This window comes from Myotis davidii, unplaced genomic scaffold, assembly GCF_000327345.1.
Source record: "Myotis davidii unplaced genomic scaffold, ASM32734v1 scaffold290, whole genome shotgun sequence".
In the NCBI taxonomy this organism is placed as follows: domain Eukaryota; kingdom Metazoa; phylum Chordata; class Mammalia; order Chiroptera; family Vespertilionidae; genus Myotis; species Myotis davidii.
In genome coordinates this window covers 745,678-752,316 of record NW_006285049.1, presented here as the reverse complement: position 1 = coordinate 752,316, position 6,639 = coordinate 745,678, and positions in this window count along the sequence as shown.

The window sequence follows — 6,639 nt, the reverse complement described above, 5'->3', positions numbered from 1 at the left end:
ATGAGGTGCTAATTTAGCCTCTTCCTGAGGCTACCCAGCAGGAGCTATGGAAAGATTCCTCTTCTTTGTTTGGGATTTGGAGGGGTCCAGATAAGGCCACCCATGAAGCAATGCAAGCTGCTGTGGAGCCTTAGGCCTTCTTTTGGAAGTTCTGCGTCTCTCTGGTCCAGCTGCAGGTTGTTAGGTAATTTTCAGGTTGCAAAGGGCCAGGCCTTTCATATGCAAAAGCCTCTGGGCCCAGCTTGGGTGGGGCGGGGTCTCAGGGGATCAACAGGGCGGAGCAAGGAGCTATGGCTGCTCCCCAGTCCTACCCTAAGAGGCCCTGTGTCTCAGTGTCCGGGTAATCTCTGCAAGCACCTCTAAGCAAAAACCACCCTCGAGTTTTGCCCGATGCCAGATAGTCCAGTTTCTCCCCCTATGAGTCTGGGTCCCCAGAGACTCACCCGGAACTGGAGTTCAGAGCAGTCAGCAGCTTGAGATGCCTCCCGATTGAAAAAGACAACCGTGTCCTCAGTTGCTAGCCCTTTCTGCGTGTGCCTCCGTACCTCTGCACTTTACTTCTGCACCTCCTCTGAGTCTCAGTGCTTTTCTCTTTCCTTCTAGTTGTAGAATTTCCACTCAGCCAGCCTTCCTGTGGTTCTGGATGATGTCCGTTCCGTCTTTTAGTTGTATTTTTGAAGTGGTTGTGTGAGGCAGCAATTTCTGGTGTTTACCTATGCCGCCATCTTGGTTTCCCCGGAAAGATGAGTCTTATTTGGATGAATAGAGTTGGAGGTGTCAGTGGGCAACAGGTTGAGATGTCAGTTGGGTGTTTGGATATACAAGTCAATGACTTGAGGGAGAGATTGGAATTAGGGAATTGCCATATAGCTGATGTTCCAAGCAGTAAGGGAGATGAAGTCATCTTGGGATGGTCTATGGCAGGAATAGAGAATCCAGGCACTAGAGCAGCGGTTCTCAACCTGTGGGTCGCGACCCCTTTGGTGGTTGAACGACCCTTTCACAGGGGTTGCCTAAGACCATCCTGCATATCAGATATTTACATTACGATTCATAACAGTAGCAACATTACAGTTATGAAGTAGCAACGAAAATAATTTATGGTTGGTTCACAACATGAGGAACTGTATTTAAAAGGCCGGAAGGTTGAGAACCACTGCACTAGAGCAACCCGTAGAGTACACAGGCAGATGATAATGAGCCCCTACTGGAGCCAGAGCAGTACTTGGGGGACATAGGAGGGAAGCCAACTATCACAGAAGTCAAGGGAAGAATGTGGTAGCATTTTAGTGGTCTGTGTCTCACCTTGAGGACATAAGCTGGGTTTTATTTTTATTTTTTGTTATCTGCTACATCCCTACCTTCAATCAACACAAAGTTTTGCACATAATAGATATGTCTGTGAACAAATAAGGGCATGAATCCCATCATAGCTGGCCCTTTACACTACTCTAGTACACATCTTCATTATTGCTCCTCTGATTGTCTCCTAGCATCTCCACATTGCCAGAGCTGCCTCTAAAGCACAGATCTGGTACTACCACTCCTTTCCTTAAAAATCATCAGTGGCTCTCCACTGCCTACAGAAGAAAATCCTCAGCTTGGCCTTCAAGCTTCACAAACCCAATCCCAGCCCAGTTTAGCTCCCACAACACCTTGCTTTTACCCATTGATCTACAGCCACAGTGACCACTTTCTAGTCTACAAGCATGGTCTGTGCTTGAAGTGCTCTATGCCCTTTCATTCCCAGACCCCTATTTCCCTGACACCTGTGGTAGTTCTTCAACATGCTGTTGAAACCCCACTTAGTCCTGAAGGTTTTACCAGGCCCGCACTGCCATGAACATCTCCTTCCCCTGTTCTCCATTTTACTTTGCACCTCTGTGACATCACGCCCTGCACTGTGTCTTACATATGCCAGCTTCTCACTATTCGCTACCGATCTCCACACTGGAGTGTGGAAAGGGATTGTATCTCAATGTCACCTTTAAACATCCAGTACTTAGTAAAGTGCTAAATGAGTGATAGATAATCCTGGGAGTACTAATGTCTAGTTCTCCCACTCCAATGCTTTGGATATGGTTCTGTATCCTGTGTTGGCAATAAGCTCCTTGGAAGTTTGTTTTATTAACTTTTATACCCTCATTGTCTAGTACAGAGCACAGCAACACAGTAGGTGCTCAATAAATGTTTAAGTACGTAATAATTACTCATTTAATTTGCTCTCAGGAGCCTCCAGAGAGGCCCATAGCTTTGGCAAACAGTGTTTTGTATGTGCTTCCTGCCAGCTCTGACAGGCTGCCTCTGTAGGCCAATGACAAGCTGTGTCATGTAAATATGGATCTACTGAGGGACTGTGAAGTGTGGCTAACAGAATGAGTTAGGGCTGTCGTGGTGGGTAAGTGTTTAACTCAGAGAGATGTGGCTCTCCAGGCAGAAACACAGCCCAGAAGAAGCCTCAAAGGCAAGAGCAAATCAAATCAGCTAAGGAGGGATGGGATCACTTATTCCTTAGGGGAAAGTATGACTGGGTTTCTACTTTGTACACAGCTCTCTGTATTGGGGCAGCTACAGCTGGGCAAATAATTGGAACATAACTAGGCATCTGCTCTTAAAGAGTGTGAAGTCTGGTGGGGCTGAGGACAGGTCCATCAGTAATCCCAGAACAAAATCAGAATTGACCAGTGCTAGAAGAAATGCATGAACAAAGGATGAAGAGAGCAGCCAGGAGAATCTGAGCCTTCGGGGGGATTAGGAGAGGCTGCATGGTAGGGGGAGGTAGCATTTGAGCTTATTTACTAAGCTCTCCTGAATGGGAGGGAATTGTAATAGGTCCCCACTGTCTCCTTCTTCCTTCTTCCAGCTTCTTATCACTGTAGCCAGAGCAATGCTCTTGAAGTGTAGGTCGGAGTATGTCACATCTCTGCTCAAAATTCTGCAATGGTTCCCATTTCATTCAGAGTAAAAATGGCTCCTGTTCATTTGGGGTGGAGGGAGGAAGTCTTTACAGTGGTCATTAAGGCCTTACTGCCTTAATGATCTGCCCCCAGTCACTTCTGCATCATTCCTTCTCTTCTTCGACTCTCTCACCCCAAAGCAGCCACACTGAGACTTCGCTATTCCTTGCATCTGCAGGCATGCCTCCACCTTAGGCCATTCTCTTTGCCTGGAATGTTCTTCCCCACGGTTTGCTTCCTCACCTCAAGTGTTCATTCAGATGTCACCTCACTAAAGCCTGACATGACCTATTTTAATTGTAACCCCTACATTCTGGTACCTTACCCCTCTTTTGGAATTTCTGTTCCTCCATGGCATCTTTTATCATCTAACATACTGTGTATTGTACTGGTTTTTTTTTTGCTTATTGTTTGTTTCTCCCCAATTAAATATGAGTTCCATAAAAACACTTAAAAAGGACAAATATCTTCATCAAATCTGTATCCCTAACATCTAGAACAGTGGCTAGTATCAGGTGCCCAATAGATATTTGTTGAATGAATGAGGACATTATACATGCTTGAGAAAGTCTATAGGAAGTGGGTCCTGGTGGAGTTCCTAAAAAACAGTTGCCTGGCCTAGCCAGTTTGGCTCAGTGGATAGAGCATCAGCCTGTGAACTGAAAGGTCCCAGGTTCAGCTCTAGTCAAGGGCACATGCCGGGGTTTCGGGCTCGATCCCCAATGGGGGACTTTCAGTAGGAAGCCGATCCATGATTCTCTCTAATCATGGATGTTTCTATCTCTCTCTCCCTCTTCCTTCCTCTCTGAAATCAATAAAAATATATTTAAAAAACAAAAAACAATTGCCTGAAAAATCATTTGCAAGGACATCTCTGACCTGCAGAGCCGAGGACCCTGCTGAGAGTGGGTGGTCAAGTGAGGAGGAAGTGGCTCGTAGCTGCGGGAGGGAAGACTCCAGCCACCAAGAACTGTCTGCAGGATCCAGATGTCCAAAGGATGGGTCAGGAATCCCTTGTCTCTTTCCCCTACAGTTGTCATACTTGCCCTCCACGCTCAGTCAAGCACCTTCTCAGGCGAACCCCACCCAGCTTCAGCTGTGTCCATCTTTCAGCAATTCCCATACTTATAATTCAGCCCTCTCCTTATCCAGGCCAGCTCAATCCCTTTGCTGCCCCCTTGTGGCTCCTGCAGTAAAGGAACTCTCCCAGAAAGTCTGAGGTGACAGAGACCTACATAAGGACTCTTAGAACAGGGATGTGGGAGAGGAAATCTGAATCAACTTGACACCATGGCATCTCTGAATTATTGATAGCTGCCTTCCCTCACAGGCATTGCCACCAATAGCAATTACAATCTTTCAACCGAACTCTGATAGGTATGACAGCGGTACTCGGGCTTTGGTTGTTCTAGGCTGGTCACCTTTTGGGGAAAAATTTGGGACAACCAATCACAGGGCCTACCTTGAGGAGCATTTAGGCCAATTGACTAGTATACCCAGCCTCCACCTACTCTTTCCTCCCAACTCACAGCCAATAAATAGTCTTTGAGGGTGATGCAGTCACCAGCCAACTCAGGACTAGGTATGTATAAAGAGATGAGGAGTTAGGTATGACACAAGAGGGAGGGCTGAGCACTGTGGAGAACTGGAGAGCTATGCCCTGTAAGAAACTGCTCAGCTGCACCACTGCTCAGTTCTGCCGGGGTGCAGCCCCAGCAGTCCAGGGGTTCCCAAAGGTGAGGACGGCGTCGGTGAAGAATGAAGGACAAGGAGACAGCGTTCAGATGATCAGCATAGCCAGGTTCTCTCTTTATTCTCCTGTTACATCTGTATTTATACCATTTAATCCTATAAGCATGCCTTTATAGTCACATCATGGTATGTTTTGGGTCCTCTCTTGACCTTCTACAGTTCCATAGTTTCTTATCTGACTTTTGCCAAAAATCCCATCTAAATAATTAGAACACATAGCGCTAAGAAGGGGAGCAAACATATTAAGAACAGTATGCCAGGTCCCTTGAAACATATGCTGTGCAGATGTTTCTTCCCACAGTGACTATGTCAAGCAGCAAGGATGGACTGGCTTCTGGCACAGTTCTATCCACTTGTTTTCACAGGTAACAGAAACCTATCTAAGCTAATATCAGCCCCAAACAGGGGAATGTCCTAGAATGCTTCTGGGTTATATTGTGGACTTACAAGACAGGGATACAGCCCTGACCAGTTTGGCTCAGTGGATACAGCATCGGCCTGTGGACTGAAGGGTCCCAGGTTCAATTCCGGTCAAGGGCATGTACCTTGGTTGCAGGCACATCCCCAGTGGGGATTGTGCAGGAGGCAGCTAAATCGATGTTTCTAACTTTCTCTCTTCCTCTCCCTTCCTCTCTGTAAAAAAATCAATAAAATATATTTTTTTAAAAAGACAGGGATACAGATGGACCTCAGTAACCATCTGGCTGGCACAGTTTCCAATTAAGAGACTGCTTTGTTAATTATTTCTCTGTAATTTTTTTTTCTTTCTGGCTACTTTCAAGGTATTTTCTTATCTTTGTTTTTAGTACTTTGACTATGATATACTTAGGTGTATGTGGTTTTTGTGTGTGTTTATCCTGTTCGGTGTTCTCTGAGCTTCATGGATCGGTGATTTGTTGTTTTTCATTAATTTGGGAAATTCTCAGTGATTATCTCTAGATATTTCTTCTGCCCCATTTTCTCTCCCTTCTTCTTCTGGGACTTCAGTTACACACATGTTAGACCATTTCTCATTGTCAGATACATTTTGCTTAGTTTTGGATTTGCATGATTGTTTGCTTGCTTTTACTCTTTGTGTTATAGTTTAATTTCTATTGATCTAGCTTCAAGTCATGGATTTTTTTCTTCTGCTTTTGTCCAGTTTGCTGATAAAACTGTTCAAGGAATTCATCTCTATATTAAGGTTTTCACTTCTAGCTTTCTATTTTTCTATTTCATTTTTACAATTTCGTACTCCCTGTTCACACATTATGTCCATATTTTCCACAAGTCTACATCCTTTAATATATTAAATACTAGAGGCCCGGTGCACAAAAATTTGTGCCCTCAGGGAGGTCCCTCAGCCCGGCCTGTGCCCTCTTGCAGTCTGGGACCTCTCGGGGGATGACCACCTGCTGGCTTAGGCCCACTTCCTGGGGGATTGGGCCTAGGTTGGCCGTCAGACATCCCTCTGGCAGCCCAGGAGCCCTCGGGGGATGTCCACTTGCCAGCGGGGAGCAGACCTAAGCTTCAGTCGGACATCCTTAGTACTGCTGAGGAAGCAGGAGAGGCTCCCACTACCACTGCTGTACTGGCAGCTGGCAGCCTGGCTTGTGGCTGAGCAGATCTCCCCCTGAGGGAGCACACTGACCACCTGGGGGCATCTCCTGCATTGAACATCTGTCCCCTGGTGGTCAGTGTGTGTCATAGTGACCAGTCATTCGCAGTTGTTCTGCTGTTAGGGTCAGTTTATATATTACCCTTTTATGATATAGGATAGAGGCCTGGTGCATGGGTGGGGGCCGGCTGGTTTGCCCTGAAGGTGGCCCGGATCAGGGTGGGGGGCCCGCTGCGGTGCCTAGCCCGCCTGGGTGAGGGGCTGATGGTTGTTTGCAGGCGGGCCATGGCCCCCAGCTACCCAAGCTCCCAGTGGAGGCTGACTGGAAGCAGG